The sequence below is a fragment of the Marmota flaviventris genome, chromosome 18 (genome assembly GCF_047511675.1).
Source record: "Marmota flaviventris isolate mMarFla1 chromosome 18, mMarFla1.hap1, whole genome shotgun sequence".
NCBI classification, from domain to species: domain Eukaryota; kingdom Metazoa; phylum Chordata; class Mammalia; order Rodentia; family Sciuridae; genus Marmota; species Marmota flaviventris.
The window spans coordinates 48964966-48984821 of record NC_092515.1 but is presented as its reverse complement, the minus strand read 5'-3'; positions in this window follow the sequence as shown (position 1 = coordinate 48984821).

Here is a 19856-nt window from a genome sequence, read left to right as displayed (position 1 = left end):
GCTTCTGCTTCTGCTGGGTACAGGCTTAGGGCTCCTCCCACAAAGAGGGTCTGGGGGAATAACCAGATTTTCCATTCACTGTGCTTCATCATCTGATCACTGAAATACTTAATGTGGGTTTCCAGAAAAACTAGGGCAGATGATCAGAAAAAGTGATAAATGGGGGGCTGTGTTGCACACAATTGTTTATAACAAACCAAGTCTGAAGCACTACGCCAGGAGTTGCAGTGCAAGGGGGGAAATGTATGCAGGCAACAGGGAGTTAAGTAAATAAATTTTTCTTTTCTTTGTCGATGTGTTTAGTTCTCTTCCTGCCAAGATTCATCTCACTCTGCTATCTTGTGAGAGACACATATGGTGCGGTGAAATTGCCATCCAGGAAAGCATGTCCCAGCCTGTTGAGACATCATCAAATAAGATTAAAGCAAAGTAAAAATAAAAAGATAGAACGATTTTTTTTTCTTTTCCTTGTACAGAGAACTACTGATGAAAGCCACCGAGGTACTTGAATTGCTTCTAAAGGTTTTGCAGCCATTTCTTTACTTAGGATGGGTAAGAAAAAGGCAGGAATAACACGATGATCTCTTCTTTTCTTTCTCTAAGTTAGTGGGGGCGGGGGAGTGCCCCATAATAAACCAGATGTATATGAATAAAATACAATATTGCCTTCGGCACTTCTGTTGCAAATCGCACTTAAACACATTGTAGACAGACCTCAGTCTTCACGTTCCTCCTTCTCTCTGGATTCTCTGGATTGAAACTTTTCCTGGAGGCACAGAATAAAACTTCAATTTCTTATCTTGGTTATCGTATTAAGATGCTTTATGGTAAAGTGCAGCTAATTTCTTGCTTTATAGGCTTCCATATTGGAATGACTGGGCTTCCTCTTCATCCAGTGGGTGGTAGCATTTCCTTCCTGCTGATGACACTTAGGGGCAGGGATGCCAAGGTGACTGCTTGCCTAGCTAGCTCCCCCTGGAGTGCCAAGCCTCCAAGGAATAGTGCTCACCTGCAGGGGTTCAGGCTCCCCTGTTCTTACCAGCTGTGCAACATTAGACCAAATGTCCAGTGGGCCAAGAAATGATAAATATGCCTGACCTTTTCTGGAGTGCTCAGGGTACATAGCAGTACCCTGATGGTGCAGGTATGAGGTTGCTAGATTAATACCATAACCACCTCCACAAGGTAGCATCTTTCTTTCCCAGGCTCCCCCTAGGTGGACAATGACAATAATACCAAACTTCTTTTCCAGTTTCCTTTTAGTTTGATGGCTCTGGTAGAATCTATGACAACCGTAGGAAGATGGGGAATCCACATGCCACTCTCGTAAGACTTTTCTGGAACATGCAAGGCATTTCCTATTTTAAGGGGCTTTCTTCCTCTCCCCTTCCCTCCCTGAGTGGAATTCCAGAGAGTGCTGCCAACTTCTTTGAATGGATACAGTCAGGAGGTGAACAATACCACACTTCACATCGGAGGGGCCCCCAAAGCCAGGCTTTGAAATTAAAATAAATTTTTTTAAGTGTCTGGAGAGGGAGGGTGGAGGGCAGTAAGAGACGAGCACGACCCTTTCTTAAATGCAAACACTCTGTTCTCTGTGATGTGGCGTCAGTTTGTGTTGGGGAGCAGAAGTGAAGGAGCAGCCTGCGTATTTGTTTGCAAACTGGTCTAGGTGAGGAGCGGAAGGTTTACAAGATCTGGTTTCCGATGGGCCGCCTTAATTGGGCCTCTGCAAAGCAGCAATGCATCCGTGGAAGAGATTATCACTGGCCTTAATAAGCTGTCGTTGGCTTTCATAACGGCCACGGCCTAAAACGAGGCACACTGAGCCCAGAGACAATCTTACCAATCGCCTCGAGCAAGGATTAAAGAGACAAGGATCCGAAGGAGAGACAGCAAGGAGTGGGAGGGGGGCAGCACAAGAAACAGGGGCTAATGTAAAATCGTTTCCATATTAACCTTCTTCCCTTCTGACAATGGTCAAGTTCTGATTCAAAATACAAATTATCTCCAATTACTTCAAAAGAGGCAGTCAGAGAGCTGTCATTTAACCTTCACCATCTGTTTGCCTCAAAAGAAAGCTGTACAGCCTGCCACGTTGACCTCGACTTTCCTGCAAGCTCTGGACCAAAGATGGAGGCTTATTGTTCTCTGGAGAAAAACCTATCTGGGGTTTTATGGGCGGTAGGGTCATGGGGGCCGGGTGGTGAGAAAAGGGGAAAGAGAGAAAGGAAGGAAGGGTGATATGTGGGGACCAAAGGAAGGAGTGGTGAGAGGTGACTTAATTCAAACTGGGTTGTCGCCTCCTGACCCAGCTTCCTGAGCATCGTCCCCTGGAGAAGTGGCTTCAGAACAGAACTGGCTTATGAAGGCCTCAGTGAACACAGACAGCCCATGATTCCGAGATGCACACGGTAGATGAAGGCCCACAGCGTGGCAGACCCCGGTGCCAGGTCAGCCATTGTGGGAGGTCAATCTCAGGAGCACAAATGCACCTTCTCTGCCCAGAAGGTCCAGAGCACTCGTGAGAAAGGCTGTCTGACACAGAGATGCAAGACCCTAAGGCCGGAGGGACACACTCTCTGTTAGTGCCATACCGTCTGTTAGATCACTGGATGGGCTGGGAAAAATGTCTAGAAGCTGCACCCAAACCCCCAAATCATACCATGCAGGATGGCCACGTGGAGACCAAAGCCACTCTGGAGTCTGTCAGTGGAGACCCAACATCTCAGTGCACATCAAAGTAATTATGACTAAGAAAATCAGATTTTACAGTGGTTCTTCATGGACCCTCCCTCCTCTGGAAAGCAACCCAGCAAAGTGAAGGGAGAACAGAAATTTACAAAGCTGTCCCAGAACACGGCCAAAAGGACCAGTAGGATCACGACTTCCCGACAGGCCACGGCAAAATAATAGGGTGCAAATTTCTAAACGTCTTACGTTTTATAGGAGATTTCTAGTGTTTCTACCCAGGTACGTTATATTATTTCCACTCCCTCTGATCTTTATTTTCCATTTTACAGCCCACTGAATAACAGGTTTCTTTAAAGAGAGAAAGAAAGAAAACAGACCCCCTATAAACGAGGACAACATTGACTCATAAACAGTCCGAGAGCAAAGGCACCTGGAACTTTCTAAAGGAAAGCACCCCCCAACACACACACACACACACCAGCGCCATGTGGTGGTGGGGTCGTTCTTTCCCTTGTTAAGTGGTACCGAAGGTCGAGGTTTTGTAATTGTTTTCTTTTTAACCACGATGTCTGGACTTACTGCTGGGGCCTCTTTTTTTCTCATGGCAAAAAGCAGATGGGGAAGGGGTGGGCACGTCGATTAAACACAGAGAGCTGCGGTGATGTTAGTGACAGGTACCAAAGTGGTGTGGGGTGGGCTGGTGGCCAGGGGGACCTCTGTGAAGAGCAGAAACCGAAATTGTGAGGGATGAGCTTTTCGTTCACCAACATCCTCCTCTGCCCCCACCCCACCAATACACAAAGAGCTTCATATTCTCCTCTCTCCCTTCTCTCCCCCTGCATCTCCACCCCCACATTTCTAAATACAAGTCCAGGGTTCAGTCTGCAGGTTGCTGATGGACATTAAATCCAGCTGATGGAAACAGCCATGTGACTTTGGGCTCTGGTGAAATTACCCTCTTTCAACTCTTCTCTTAAGCTCATGCGTCCCTTCTAAGTCCAGCTTAGAAGACAGTGGGCCACCTAATGAGTTGTCAGAAGATGCACACTCTTCTCTGGGGTCAGGATACTGCCTCTGATTTAAGCTGCATGGGTGTCTAAGGGGTGTCTTCCTCCCATCCACGCCTCCTTGCCAGCCAGTACAGATGCTCCCATATTTGAAACCAATAGAAGGATAAAGACAACACAGCAGAACTTCTCAAGAATGAAAAGGTCTTTGGAGGAGTCCAGCTCTCCCCCATCCCTCTGTCCACCACCATCCCCTGCAGGCCAAGGGATTCAGGGATGGGGAGAGAATCGTCAATCTATAGCTTGTGCATCTGATTAATTAACTAGCAGGATCACTGGTAACCTTGTTAGGCCTGAGCCCAGGACAAAGTCCTGCAAGCAGGTTCGTGTTTAGGAAAGGAACCAGGTGTTATGTTTCATAAAACAAACATCACCTGTTCTTTTTCCAGAATGCTTGTTATTAAAAGCCGGGTTTAGTAGAAAAATTAAAAGGGCTTGTTTCACTTGACATTTCATCCACTAAAGACCTAGGGGCAGGGAGACTTCTAGTCCTATTCTGATCAGGAGCATGTCCATCAAGTTTCTTCCCTGTTTTGCTTTCATAGTTTTCCATCAGTTGGTTTTGCACCTTGCACCAAATGTCAGGTAGGTGCTGAAGATCTACCAACCACAGGCATCTTTTCCAGGCCCATTTCATAGACTACAGATATGCAGAAGAGTTTCAGTTTATTATCTCTAAGCAAATACCTCACTCAAAGTCAAGGCCCCGGTCCCTTTCCCTCCTGACACACAGGTGGCAGCAGAAACGAAACAACCCATTATGAGATCCATCCGTGTCAGAACTGCTGATGAAGTCCCTATGGACACGGAGAGGGCTGATTTTTTAAAAATTCTAATTTGTTGCCAAGATTTCCAGTGAGTTCATGCTTGTTTTCCCATTTATGGCCCTGTGGCTCTGTGCTTACGTCAAGTCAGGACTTCACAAAACCTGAAGTGCCCTTGCCATCTTCTTCATTGCTAGGCAGGTTTGGAGAGGGTCCAAGTCAAAAGGACAGAATCCATAGGGATTTCCAAGGTGCTGTGGGAGTGGCTCTGCTTGGGGACTAGGTGGTTTCTGAACTCTACTTGGGGTAAACAGTACATGACACACGAGTACCATGTGTAATTTTTAAAAGATCTCCGTAGCCAGGTTTAGGAGTGTGACACACTTGTGTTCTGTAATATAAACTCAGAAGTTTCACTTGTGTAAGTCCTTCCTACTTCCTGAGACTGGGAGGCTCTTTCCCTTATTCAAAAAACAGAGACCTTGGAAGTTTTAATTAACCAAACAGGCAAAATGGTATGAAATCATCAGAGAAAAGGAGCAAACCTAATCTAAATCACTTCCTAATTAGTGCTGTCAGATAATTTACAGGATTATTATTAGACACAGATATTATATTATTTTGCATACCTATGTTCCATATTTGGGACAAGCTTATACTAAAAAAAGTATTTGTTGGTCATCTGAAATTCAAACTCGACTAGGCATTTTCTATGTTTTTCTTTGCTACACCTGACAACCCAATGAAGATTTGATCTAATTTGATTTTCAGAGATAGAAGCCTGGAGTTCTAGAATTTTCTATAAACAGAAGACCTGAGTCAAGTAACATGTTTCAGTTTTCATACACATGCAGATGGGAACTATGTGTTAAGGCCAGTCTTTGTGAAATGTGAATTTGCTTTTGTAACAAAAGTTCACTTTTTACCACATTTACTGTGTATGCAATTACCTAACAGTCCAAAAATGAAAGAACTGTTCCTAAATAGAAGGCCTTAGGAAAGACAGGCAGATAACAAGTGTTAAATACTTGCATATCAGAATTAATTAGCTCAAACCCTTGAAACAGTTTAGTTACTTTAGTTTATAAATTCTCTATCAAATTTTGCCATGGTCTACAGTTAGAAAATTAGGGTAATGATAATAGAAGCCTAAAACTTCTAACCAGGTCAAATTTATTACAAAGTGGAATTAGCAAAATTCTTCTATTTTACTCAAGACAACTAATCTTCCCCTACTTGATTTCTTTCTCTTTTCTCTTTAGATTACAAAAAAATCTCATTGCCTATAGGCCTATTCCTGAAAAGGAAACAAAACTACCAAGATCTATGTCACTGATACTAATCAAAAGTCGATTTTAATTGTTCCGAGTCCCTGTGGTGTATCTGGTCTGTCTCTGGGCATCAGAGTTATGCTGTGAGGACATTCTCTATACCCAGAGCAAGTCTGCACTTCAACTCTGAACAATAAAACACCTACATGTACTGAGTTCGCAAATTTGAAAGAAAGGACATACATAATTACATGCTTTTAAAAAGAGCAAGGTTAAAATCTATACGGCAAAATGTTTGATAAGAGTGGACACATTTTTAGGCTTCCAAATTGAATATGGCCATTGACATCCTCGTTCAAAGACAATCTGGTAAGTTGACATGCCGAGAGAATATTGGGGTTTGGGGAATATATTTTGGATCTGAATGTTTCCGAGAATCTGTGGAGATAGCACCTATCTTAGGAATTTCTCTGTCAGAGTAGTCACTAAAATATTCTAGGGTGGAGGCCATGCCCTGCAGTTCTGAATTGTTAAGTGTCACCAAGGGGTGCATCCAGGAGGAGGCTGGGGAGAGCATCCTGGTTCAATTGCTACACCAGTCAAGATAGAGAGGTGTCTCTGTTCAAAGAGTCTTTAAAGTGACAACGAGAAGGTCAACAAACAAAATTATTGAGAGACAGAAAGAGACAGAGACAGAGAGAGAAAGAGAGCGGCGGGGAGGACACGAGAACAGGCAAATCAAATGCTACTATGTTTTTAAAAGCTTTGTCATGAAACTGGTCCTATTTATTAGTGGTGAAATACAAACCATGTTATCAAGAATCTTAAGGAAATGGATTGCTGTTAAGTGATACTTCAGAATTCACCCCCTAGCAAAGCTACTGTACCATTACAGGAAGATAAGCGGAAAATCCTTGCCTCCAATAAAGGAGAACTTTGCTCAAAATACTGTAAACCATTCGGTTGCTGTTCTAATGTCAGTGATTCAAAATACTGCTCAGGAAAATTTCAGTTAACCAGCAGTACCCAGAGTCTTCATAAAGGAAGACAAAGACCAAGAGTTGGTTGATGCAAGGACATTAAAGAGGGTAATTAGCCCCTGAACGTGCAGAGTTTAAAGCTTCAATTTTCACATGCATTAATATCACACATGATAATCTCCAGGATTGGGGGTTATGATTGGTTCCTGCCCAACTCCATGTTGAGTGAAACAGCAATAATCTAGATATAATATCAGCCCCCACCCCTGCATCATACACCATCCTTCTGTCTCCTGCCTTGGTGCTTGCTACCCATCAAAATGCAGAGGGCAATTGATTGCCACTTGGAATAGGTTATGGCCCCAAGCTTGGGGTTCCTATGACGTTTTGTTTTTGAGTCCTAGGATTCTTTGTGCAAGAGGAAAAAAAATTAAGGGTCTAGACACCATCTTCAAAGAGTTTATCATTTAGGTGGGAAGACTGAATGCCAATAAGAGAGGTGATAACACACTGTGTAGATGAAGAACTACAAACCCTCAAATGCTCTTAGCATTTCTTTGGAATTTCTTTATAATGAAAAAGTAGGTAGGGTGATTTTAAAAAATGGCTTCATTTATAGCTCAAAGGCAGGTCACATCCTAGAGATAGGCCAAAAGCAAAGTCTAACAGACCCTGTTTTCAAGTCAGAGCATGTTGTAACTCGGCAGGGCAGGTCCTGCTCTGTCACAAGGCTCCATTTGGACATCTAGAAGACCTTTGACCTCTGAGTTTGATTCAACCTCTTTCTATTCTAAGCCTCTGGGAAGTGAACCTGACCATGTACCATGATCCCCACCCTCAATGGCCCCAGCTCCCCTGGGCCAAGGGCTTAATACACATAGGTCACTCTACCCCATTCCAGTGGTTGAAAGTCATGCTTCTACCCAACACCCTGGTCTACACCTGAGTTCCCTTCCAAGATGATAGCTACTGCCTCATCTTCATCACCACTAACCCTTCATTCCATCCCTTAAAGGTTGGAACTCCCTTCCTCTGCCCTCAAATCGAGTTGAGTATTCTACCAAGATGTGAATGCAAACATCACCAACCCAGATTATAGTGACTGCCACCATCCTAAGACTCTGGTTCCCCTACTGCCTCCTTCCTTCCTATCTGCCTCCATCCCCACCCCAACCAGTTCATACTCCACACAAAGCACAATGACAGTCCCACTGTACCACTGGCCTCAAATTGGGGCCCATTGCTAGCCCAACATTAGAGCTTCCCCTGGCTCGCTTTTCTAGGTGAACCCTCCTTGCAACTTCAGCATTATACTGCAAAGGTCCCCCTCTGCCTAGAAGTCAAGGCTGCTCAGGTTATCAGGATTGGACAGGAGTCTTCCCAAAACTCTGTCATCTCCACATCGTGTCTTAAATACTGGTAACTAAGCAATGTAACTTTGAGATGTCTATTCTCTTGGGGGAAAAAAATACTGGAATTGATAGGTTTGGAATGTCCTTTCTAAGCAGTTAGAAACATCTATGGTCAAATATTTGTATCTCATGCTCATTCTCATGGAATAGAGAGGGCAAAAGTTCATTTAATTTTACTCTTTTATTTGTTCATTGACAGCATTAGGAAGAAAACACCAATGAATTCTTTAGTGGCCTCTGGTCCATTTTGTAATTAGAACTCCAAAATTCAGGTAGTAAGTTGGACACAAGATGGTGCTAAGGAGTAAAAAATTCACTCTGGGTCCTTCTCCCCACAGGTTAGCTCCAACACTTCAGGTGTTCAGGGCACTTTAGAGTTTATAAATCATTTTAGTACACATAACCTTGTTTGCTTCTCAGAACTCGGGGAAGAATAAGCCAATCCTTTTTGTTTTGTTTTGTTAGAAATAAGGAGAATAAGGTTCCCACAGGTTAAATGACTTGTCCAAGATCACTCAGGCAGATCCAGGTCTCCCTTCAAAGTTTAGGTTTAGTTCTTGGTTTTCTTTTCTTTACTATTCAAGTTAGTTTTTTTTTTTATGTTAAAAAAAAATCTCATTTGGGCTTTCCTACCCGGCAAGCTATAAAGTCCTGAGCGCAACAAAGCATTATATTGTGTCCTTAACCCACATCACTACATCACAGAATGATAGCACTGGGGGGAAGTGCTGTGTTCACAGAAACCGTCAGCCAAATTCTAGAGCAAGAAAGTAACTCACATAAAAACCTGTCTTTCTTTTTCCCTTCCTTCCTTTCTCCCTAGGAAAAGAGAGCTGTCCTTGAGAGTCTTGGATTTGTACCCACTTGGGTAGAAGATCCTTGGTCTAAACTTCCTGTTCAATGCAGGCTGGGCTGGGCTGGGGCTCCAGGGCGCCCCCTCCTGGGAAAGTCTTCCTTCCTGAGAGACAAACTGTTCTGCATGCGAGGCCTCCTGCTAAGGCCCCAGTAGCCTTGTGCCTCTGCAGATGGCAAATGATAGTCCTGTTTATGTCATGTTAGGATTACTTCCTGTTAGGAAGGACTGTATTTCTGAGTATATTGGTTTCTTCGAGTTGCCATAACAAATTACTGCAAACCTGGGGCTTAAAACAACAGTATTGTCCTGCAGTACTGGGAGAGCAGAAGTCTTAAATCAAGGTCTCAGCAGGGTTGGTTCCTTCTGGTGGCTCTGAGGGAGAATCCATATCAGGCCACTCTCTAGCTTCCGGTGGCTCTGGCGACCAGTGTCACCCTTGGCTTGTCTTCACTCCAATCTCCACTTCTGTCTTCACACAGCTTTCTCCTGGGTGTCTGAGTGCCTCCAAGCTCCCCCTCTTCTTCCTCATGAGGACACGAGCCATTGGGTTGCGAGCTCACCCTAAATCCAGGACGATTTCATCTCGAGAACCTTAACGAATTACATCTGTAAACTAATTATGCTTATCTCCAAATGAGGTCAGATTCTGAGGCTCTAGGTGGACATGAATGCATGTGGGGTACTACTCAATCCCAAGCATTCTAAGCAGTCTTGGAACCAGGGCTTCCTTTGAACTCATTCTCCATGTGAAGCAGAAGCTCAAGTTCCTTGCCCTGAACTGGAAGAAGATACAGAACAACTGTCACCGTCATCCCTGGAAGAGTCCCTCACATTCTTTGGGACACTGCATGGGCATATCCTCCAGCCAGTTACCACCACCTGCATTTTCTCTAGACAGAACTTTACCAGTTGCCAAGGTCAATAAATGGACTCAAGTTCCACTGTCTTCTCTTTCCTCAGACCCCACGCTACTTCTTCAACTGCCATGTGAAAACAGAATCTCTTTTAAAGTTAGCAGGCTCCATCCATTTATTTGGTTCCCATTCCAAGTCAGTATTTGCTTGTACATCTTCTGGCCTAAGAGCCCTTTTAATTAAGATATGACTCACACATCATTTTCATGGCAACAGGACACAACATTATATGCCTTAAGAATTTTGTGGCAACAAGCAAACCTTGAACAGAACAAACTCTTTGTTTCAGTGAGAAATTCTAATTGAAGGATTTTTTTTTTCCCCAAAAAGGACATTGAATATAAACCAATGTACTAAGCAAAATGCAGATGCAGCCTCTCTTTTTACTTGCTGTTCCTTCAAACAGAAAACAAACCAACCCCCATCTCCTGGACAAACCAACTGCTCTGGAAGGAAAAGAAAACAGCCTCCATACTGATGTTCCCCAACAAAGTCCAGGAGGAAGGAAAAAAGATCAAAACCACAAAGGCCATTCAAAGCACCCTAGAAAGTCACCAGTTTGGTTTTTCTCCGCAGCTGAAGAAAATGTCTCAACAGCCCCCTCCCCCACCTGTCCCATTTTTTTTAAAGTTTCCAAATTCCTTTGTTCCTTTTCTTAGAAAAGTGAGTTTATAGATCATTAAACAACTATTAAAAACACAAGTGAGCAAACCCCAATGCATGGTTCTTTTTCCTTTGATATGCTTTCCTCTTGATTTCAGAAGTTTGAGACTTGGAATATTTTGTTAATGTCTTTGTGGGCTTTTAAATAGTCTTTGCATTGGTAAGGTAACATTCCCTCCACGAGGCAGTTAGAACCTGCCTTGCATTAGCACACCTGCTGGGCCCAAACAGGAACGTGCATTTCCCCAAATGGGACACCTCATTTGCTGAACAGACCTGAGCTCAAAATTACCTGCGTTTTTGGATTGCTCCACCCGGTTTTCATCAACCTGCATGGAACTTGGTTTTCTCCCTCTTCTCTTCCTCCCCCATCTGGACAGGAAGAGAGAGAGCAAAGAGAGAAGGGAGGGAACAAACCTCTGGCAACCCAGGCAAATTCATGTCACTGCCATCGCCAGCTCATCTGCACCAGGTTGATGCATGATATAGCCCATTCTAGCCAAAAGATGAGCTGGCTTCTGGGTTTTAAGTGTCTCCATTTGTTGGCTTGCAAATGTCACTGGTGGTAAAAATCTATCAAAGGAATCTCAAAAACAAATTACATGGTAAATTATTGTCTCCTTGCTGCACCCCACCATTGGGCTCCCACAGGCAGCCATGGGTGAGCTGGTGGAAAGCCTTCAAGATAAGCAGATTACAGAATGTCATGTGCCCCGGGCAACTCGACTTCACAGCCCAACTTCTCCTGCTCAGAGAAGTTCATCTGATTCACATGGGTCACAGGCTGTTTCAATTAATGCCCCTCTAATGATTCAAGTGGGTTTCCTAATGGGGAGGGGTAAATGAAGGGGTAAGGCCAGGGTTCTGAGGCTTCTTGTGCCTTCCCAACCTCCATCTCTGAAGGCTGTTTCCCAGGCTGACATAAGACAGGAGGCGGTGCTCTGGGGAAGATTCCTCTCTGAGAGAAAGCTTCTATGTCACTTTCCTATTGTTACCATTGCAATACTGTGAGTCTTCAGTGGGCTGTGGATCCTGGGATAGTGAATAACAAGCCCTGATATGAAAACAGAATGCAGAAAACAAATTAGCATTTTGAAAATAAAAAGCCTGGCTTTTAATCCTATTAAGATCATGGCTGCTTTTTTTTTTTCTTCTTCTGCCCCTCCTGCTAAAAACTCTGAAAGAGATACTGATGTTGCCATTAACATAAATGCTGAAATCAGCATTTCCTTTGAAAGAAGTTGTTAATATTTGGAAATGGTCGGATTTCCAATCTGAGCTTTGATTGTTATTCTATACTAGCCAGCAAGTGCCAAGGTCACAGGGAGATTCACCTGCAGACGGAGCTAAATGAATCCACTCGGCCACAATGCATGTATAATTTAACATTCTCCTCTCCAGTACTTCCATGCATTCCTAAAAAAATATTTTATTACAATAACAAATTGGTTTCAAAATCATGCATTATGTATTCTAAAATTAGGTCTGCCAGGGAAACTGTGTATACAAACACGCACACATCTAGGCAGGTCTTGGAGGAGGACCCAAATGCTGGTGGTGTCAGGGTGGGGCTTGAGAAGAACCATTCCTTCCACAAGGAACCTACCCTCTCTTCTTATCTTAGTCTGCATATTTGGAAGAAAAGGAACAAATCCATCCCTTGCTGTAAACAGCAATCGTGAATTTTCCTTGAACTGCCTCCTCTGTCAGAAGGCAGAGTGCACAAGTGTCTCGTGCCCTAAAAATAGACTGGGCAGGCAGTTTTCCCAGCTTTCCTTAAAAAAAACAATTATTCCTTGAATATTAAAAGCCTCCTTTTCCTGTGATCTGACACTTCACGTATACATTTTTCCAGGAACTGGACTTTAACAAAGCTGCTTTGAAACATTAAAGATAAAGATATCAAAGCCATCCTCACAAATTTGTGTTCAAAAATACACTTGCTCTACCATAAGCTTTCATCACTGAGTTATCCAAAAAAAGTTAACATATTCAGAAAAATCCTTAGGATTCCCATCACAAATGCAACCCCATATAATGTTTCCCTAATAGATGCTTGTTTCTACCGGGGAACTTCCATCTCAAGTTAAACACACATTGATTTAGCATTCTTCCACAACATTGGTATGGTTTTTCTCATGTATATTTGAAAGGAGTTATATTAAGATTAAGATTAAAATAATCTTCTGATTCCTTTCATTTTTTTTGTCTGTTTTAGATCTTTATATCACACTGACAAAAGTTCCATGAGTGAATTCTAAGGTCCCTAAATAAATGGAGGTTTCATGATAAAGAAGGTATTTGATCTTAAAAATTCGAGAAAGACATTTAGTAGAGTTTTTCTCAAGTTTCAAAGTTTCTGAGGCATGAACTTGATCTCTTTATATTAAAAGGAAAAAATACTTAGATTATTTCAGTAGGGAATTTGTTTTCCATTAACTTGCAAGCTAAACATCATTGGTCTGTTTCTACTGGTCTACTAACTTTTGAATAAAACAACAAAAATTCCTGAGAGATGCACTCACAAATCTCTTTAAATTAGAATGAGTCTAATTTTTATGATGCCAATGTGATAGGCTTTCTATTTTTAAGGCAATGCCCAGACCTAAAAAGTTTAATTCCCTGACGGAGTTTTTAATAAGAACAAATTATGAGTAAATTCGATGCTACAACATTTCCTTCTCAAAAAAAAATCTGCAAACACTATATTAAAAAAAATCATTTCCCAATTCAATTTCAATGTAGTGATATGACTAGATGCATAGCTTTTCTATAGTGAAATTATAAGGCATAATTTTCTCTAATCTAATCAGTAATATCTAAAAATGGGAAATGTTAACAGCATAATTTCTCGTTCCTTTTGTATTGTAATTTAGGCTGACACATGAAAGCTTTGCTTTTCAGAAGAACAATTAAGAAATTGTTGATAGAAATTAAATATTACTGACAACGGGGAAATGCATTTATTTCTCATTTGCTGCATCTAGACATACCACGCCTACCTCCCATCAGAGATAATCGAAAGTAAGATAGTGTAAAAGTAAAAGTGAACTAAAAAGCCTAATCTTTTGTGCTAAGCAAAAAGGTGATTTATATAAGTAATAAGCAAATTTCAGAGTATTATACATATATTATATTATATATTATATTGTATTATATATAATATATATGTTCATATACATATAAAATCCTCTAAAAATGCCTTAAGTTGTAATCTGTAGGCTAAATGATTAAACTCTCTCTGGGTTTGTTGGTTACAGAGCTATATTCTTCATTTTAGCTGTGGGCTATTTGCAGCTGAATGCAAACTGCTTTTTTATTTGTTATTAAAGGCAGTTCACATATGATACCACCTTGTGTGTATAGAGAATGCAGGGTGCCTCACACTATTTAAGAAAGTATTAGGATAGAATTAAAAATGGGTAAAATAAAAAGGCCTTCGGTAGTAATTATATTACATTTCCACATGACAAATATCTATATAATCAACTTTTCTAATGCTGACATGAAAATCCTAAGTGATAATTCATGTCAGGAATGAAAATACCTTTTTGGTGGTCATGAGAGGAGCATATGAAATTAGGTGTAAAACGGTGTTCTGATAAATACTTCCTGTTGAATTGTAAATACAAAAACTCATATGTAACCAACCATATAAACTGCTACATATAAAAAATTAAATTAGAGAAAAGGACAAAGTAAGATGACAAATAAGAAGTCTAGAAGTTGTAAGGGAGTGGAAGAAGACAAATGCATTCTGATTCATCTTAAGCACAAGCACGGGTTTTATTTGTCTTAAGCATGAGCTCGCTTAACAGCTACCCAGGCAGGAGTCAAGAAAAATAATTCCCTAATGCCACTTAAAAAAAAAGTCAGTGGAGAGCATCAAACAGGTTTTGAATCTAAATATTCTTTAAAAAAAAAAAAAACTTCTTCCTGAATTGGCAGCTCAGAGTACCCAACAGATAAGGTTACAATAAGGTGGGCAGTCAACATTCTTTGGTTGGTTTGAAGCTGTTTTATTAAGGGCGTGCCAAGAATTCCAGTTCTTAAAGAGTAGAGGCCCGAATTCAGCGGTCTCTACTTCTGTCCCCAGCCTGGCCATCTGCCAGAGAATGTCACAGTCTAAAGGACAGAGTGAGAACAGTTTCTGCAGGCTCCTTAGACTCCTGCTCCTGGCTTTAGAGTGAAAACTCTTAGGAGCCTTAAACTTGGTCACTTGGAGCAGGGTCAAGAAGGGAAAGGGAGGAAGGAGAAGGATACATAAAGCTGTGTGGAGCCACCCCTCTCTGTAGGTCTAATGAGGCTTGGTCCACCAAACAATCACAACAATAAAATGCAGTGTGTCCTGGGGTCCCCTCTGAAAGAATAAAACTGGAAGCCTGTCTGTCATGCTGAATGCAGAACCCGAAGCGTGCACCGCGGGGTTCGATGCCTTGCGCCTGGCTGTATTCACAGGCGAGGCAGACAGATGCGTGGCCTTTGACAAAGCCAAGAGATGGGCATTTCAAAAATAAAATCATCTCCCAATTACAGGGAACCCTTCCTCCCTGGGATCCCAAAGCACTCTATCAACCTAAATTGGAATCCTGTCTACTGAGCTGCTTTCCGTACAGCCCCTCCAGTATAAATTGGATCAAATGCTCTCAGATTAATTCCTGGAAACCTATATTCATCTTTGTATATCTTTATTACAAAACTAGCCACAAGACTGCTCGACAATTTTCATTACCAGAACAGCTTTCGGAGCTGGATTATGCCATGGTTTATCCCTCCGTGACCCCAAACCATCTTGATAGCCCCATTATTGTATATTCATACAACACACCTGAGCCCAAGATAATAAGAGAGTTATAGAGAAGGAGGGGAGGGGGGCATTTTATTGCATTTTATACACTGCTATTCTGCAAGGATATTTAACCTGATGCAGGCGCCCCCAGAAGTCCATGCCACGCTCTAACTTGCAACCTAACACCTGAGACCCTCAAGACCCTCCCCACTTGGAAGGGAAGGAAGGGAACCCGAGGAGGACCCTGGACCTCTTGGCGTTGCTCAGACCTCATTTCTCCCTGCCTGCTTTGGGTAGGGGGACGGAGGCCCTGCACAAAAAGAAGCCACGGCACAGAGGACCCCTGGCCCTTCACAGAAAGAGAGCAGGATTTTTTGCCTGCAAAAAGGAAAACAGGACTTTTGTATGTGTAGGCTATAAGATGGGAATGGGGATGGTCAGTGGTCTTAGCTGTAGCTATGTGTGATGTAAGATGTTTGTTTCAGTCAAGTACACTAGAGGTGTCGTTCTCAGAATGCTGCCTGCCACTGACAGGTATTGAATAGGCTAATTCTGTGATGATGATTATGATCTAGCATTAGATTATATTTATATGTACTAATATTATAGGTAACTATAATATTTTTAAGTATTATGTTAGAATTAAAAGGCTTGCTTTTCACCTGATTGGTTGTTTCTTATCCCTCTATCCCTCATATATGTAAAAAAACCTACTCACATATATAAATATAAAATTATGTATAGTGTGATTAATATATAAATGTGCATATGGATGTGGGTGTGTCTACGCATGTGTGTACTGTGTGTAAAATTTTCCACGTAGCTTCCTCTCTTTTCTCTCTCACCAGTTACATTCTTCCTGGTCTAGTTCAGCAATATCTTCAGTGACTCTCCAGCCTGCTAGCCTGTCTGCTTCTCTCCCTCCCTCTCTCCCTTTCTCTTTCTCCCATCTTTTCTCTCTTCTTGCTTCCCTTTCTTTTGAAACAATGTCAGCTTGGCTTTTAAAACAGGAAGAATAAACTAGATGAATAATCCATTATTCATACATTCCAGAGAAACTTAAGGCTTCTATTATCTCTTTCCACTAAATGTGATGCTAAAGTACAGTGAGACTGGTTTCTTAGATAGATGCAAAAAAAAAAAAAGGCAAGAAAGTCTTACTTTTTTTTTTTTAAGATAACTTAATTTTATTTACTCATTTTTACATGGTGTTGAGGAGCAAACTCAGTGCCTCACAAGTGCTAGGCAAGTGCTCTACCACTGAGCCACAACTCTAGCCCCAAGTCTGTTTTATGAACATGTTTTTGTTCCTCTTCTTAAAAAAAATCATCTCTATTTTCTGTTGCTCAAAGCGATCCTATAAAATGCCATTCAGACAGGGAAGTCTGTCTCCCTGTTCTCAGGGGCTGAGCTCCTCTCAGGAAGGGGGCCTGACATCTGGGAGCCTAATGAATCAGAACCTAAGAATTGGAATGTTCTGATCTTGCCCACACGATCTCGGGCCATCTGTATGCAATTTGAAGTTTAGAAGCCCTTAGGTGAGAGGATTTTCAATGACCTATTTCTGAGACCTCCTTCAGACCTACAAGATCAAATTCTTTGGGATTAGAGATCAGAAATGTGTACTTTTTTTTATTCCCTAGGTGATCTGATATCACCAGTTAAAGATCTGCTCCATTAAGGTTTGATTGTGTGGCTTCTGGCTGGGCCTTTGGGGACTGGCAAGGGGAGTCCTCACATAGGGCTTTTCCCCTGCCATCCCTCTAATGGGATCTCAGCAGAGGGTTCTGTCACCTCTGCTTTGTGCACTTCCTTCTAAGATTCAAGGTCCTCCATCAAGAGCCCACCTCCCTAAACCATCTTTCAGCTCCTTTACCCCATACCATCCTTGAGTCTCCACTAAGCCAAACAATCACCAAGTGCCCCAATTTTTAGGACTTCTCATTTGTCACTCAGTAGGTTCCCCCTTCTCTCATTGCATTCCCACTCAACCATCTCCCAAGGAGCCTCTGAAGGCCCCCAGACTCCCGGATCCTACTCAGCCCTCTCCTTTGTCCACTCCTTTTCCACTTTTACATGTTTAATTTTAAAGCTGCCATTTTGCACTTATTGACGGACGTGCTATATCAAATGGTCCACATGTCATTTTGTGTGTATCATTATTTTTAAAAACCAAGCCTTGGGCTTATATAATTTTTACTTCTTACAGATTCCCGATTCCCGTGTTCCTGAACCACTCTTACCTACTGTGGTGTTCTACCCACCCCGCCACACCTTAAGGGTTAACTAATTTTCAGGATCCCTTTCCTCGTTCATGTGAAAAGAGAATAGAACTTCAAAAGGCATCCAGGATTCCAACTAATTTGTCCCCAAAGAAACCTAGGAGAAGTGACATTTTCCCAGAAGTACTTAAAAACCAGGGGTTCATTCTCAGAAGCCACCCAAGGGGCTGCTGGCTAAGACCTTCAGCAATCTCCCTGCTCTGGGCACATGATGATTTGTCGTCCATTTTATTGTTTCTTCTGTATGCTGATTGCTTTTGATTCATTACACGACACAGAGTCCATGAGAACGAGTCATTTTTCAAGTTAACAGGTGCACAATGAAATTAGATTAAAGTTTTGTAAATTTGCAGGTGGAAAAAAACATCCACTTGGGACCAATTGAAGAGGGTGTGAGTAAGAGAAATACAGAGGGCAGCAGATTGAGACTCGCCTGCCGTGGGCACGCGGTTACTGCCCATTCACACAGAGGGGTTTTCAGGGGGGGACATCCGTGCTCCTCCCTCTTTCATCTCTATTCGTGCCAGTTTCCCCCTTGGGCTTTTCTTGTCTTGCCCTTTCTCTGGACGAGGGCTGGACTCTGGGTCTTGTCACATCTCACTCATGCGGTGGGGCTCTCGGGTTCAGTGGGCAGAGAGCTGTGTGACCCGGGGGCCAAGTGAGTGTATCTCACTAGAGATGCTGCACACGCCACTCAATTCCTCTAAGCCTTGACCAGTTCAGACTTCGATGATTGCGTTCCTCTCCTGTACCCAGGGTAAAATATGGCAAGCTGTACCAAGGGAGATGTGCACACAAAGCATGTTTTCAATATCAATGGAAGCTAAGTCCTTTCTAGCCTCCCCAATCCATTTCTTTTTGTCTTTCTCTTCTGATTCTATTTCTACCTGATATTTTTCTTGAGACCACTTCCCTTCGTTTTTCTAATTCTTTTATACTGACCCAAGCATATGCCCGCTAAAGTGATCGCAGCACCCATTGGAAAGAAAACACTCCATAGCACTATCTTGTTTTACTTTTGTTAAAAAACAATTCCCATTGAAGCAGTGACAGCCAGCCTCTGTAATCTGTACATACAATTTAATCCTTTAAAGAATCAGCAGGGCCCACATCAATCAAGAGCCTTCATCAACTTGTAAAAACAATATTTTGATTCAATCAGATTCAAAGCCCTGAAATTCGCAGCTAATTAATGCAGGGTCACTCGAGGGCTGTGCAATGGTGGCTGGAACAGTGGTCAAATATTTACCCTTGGCACACACACGTTTGCATCACCACAGGACCTGGGTGATGGTCAAGAATAGATAATGCATCTATGGCTGCAGCAGGTTTCATCTGGCTCAAGTATTTGGATAAATAATTACTATGTAAGGAGACAAGGAGAGAAAGGCTTCTTCCAGACCCACATGGAAGGAAACGTCTGTTGAAGGAAAATGGACAGGGACCAGCTAGTATCTTGCTGATGCTTTGAACATTCCAAATGTCTGAAGCAGAGAGGTACTCTATAGAGTCCTTCCTGCAATACTCAGAATAAATGATGGGTTCAAAGTTTTATAAGTCTGTCAATCCACAGGATCTTTTGGATAGGTGTAGATTTCTAATGAATTTGCTTTGGTTTGCACTTGGAGACATTTTGAGAAACAATGTATTTTGGAAGGAGGGACGTGCAGAAAATCACACTGTATATGCCTGTTTCTTTTTCTGGTTGCTGAAATATTGATACTTAACAAACACAATGCAGAAAGAGAAAGCATCAGGATGTCTCGTTCCTGATCAAATATAATAATTTGGATTTTTTTTTCTTAAAACACTTAAGTAGGCAATCTGAAAGTAGGTTTGTATAGAAATTATATCTTGACCCCTTACTTCTTCTTTCCCTACTTTTGACATTCATAAAGCCCTAAAAAAAATGATACGTGGTCATTCTTGCTGTGATATTACACTAGATAGTTTTGCAAGTTAATATTAATGGGAAACAGTGACCAAGGAGTAGATGGGATCTCTCTGTATTTCTTATGACTACAGTTATCTCAAAATGAAAAGTTAAATTTAAAAACTCATTATGTATAGTTAGAACAGGCACAGAATTGAACATTCTTAATCATTTTCACTCCTGAGCCTGCCCCAACTCATATCCCAGCCTCTCAAACAATTCTAAGAAGAG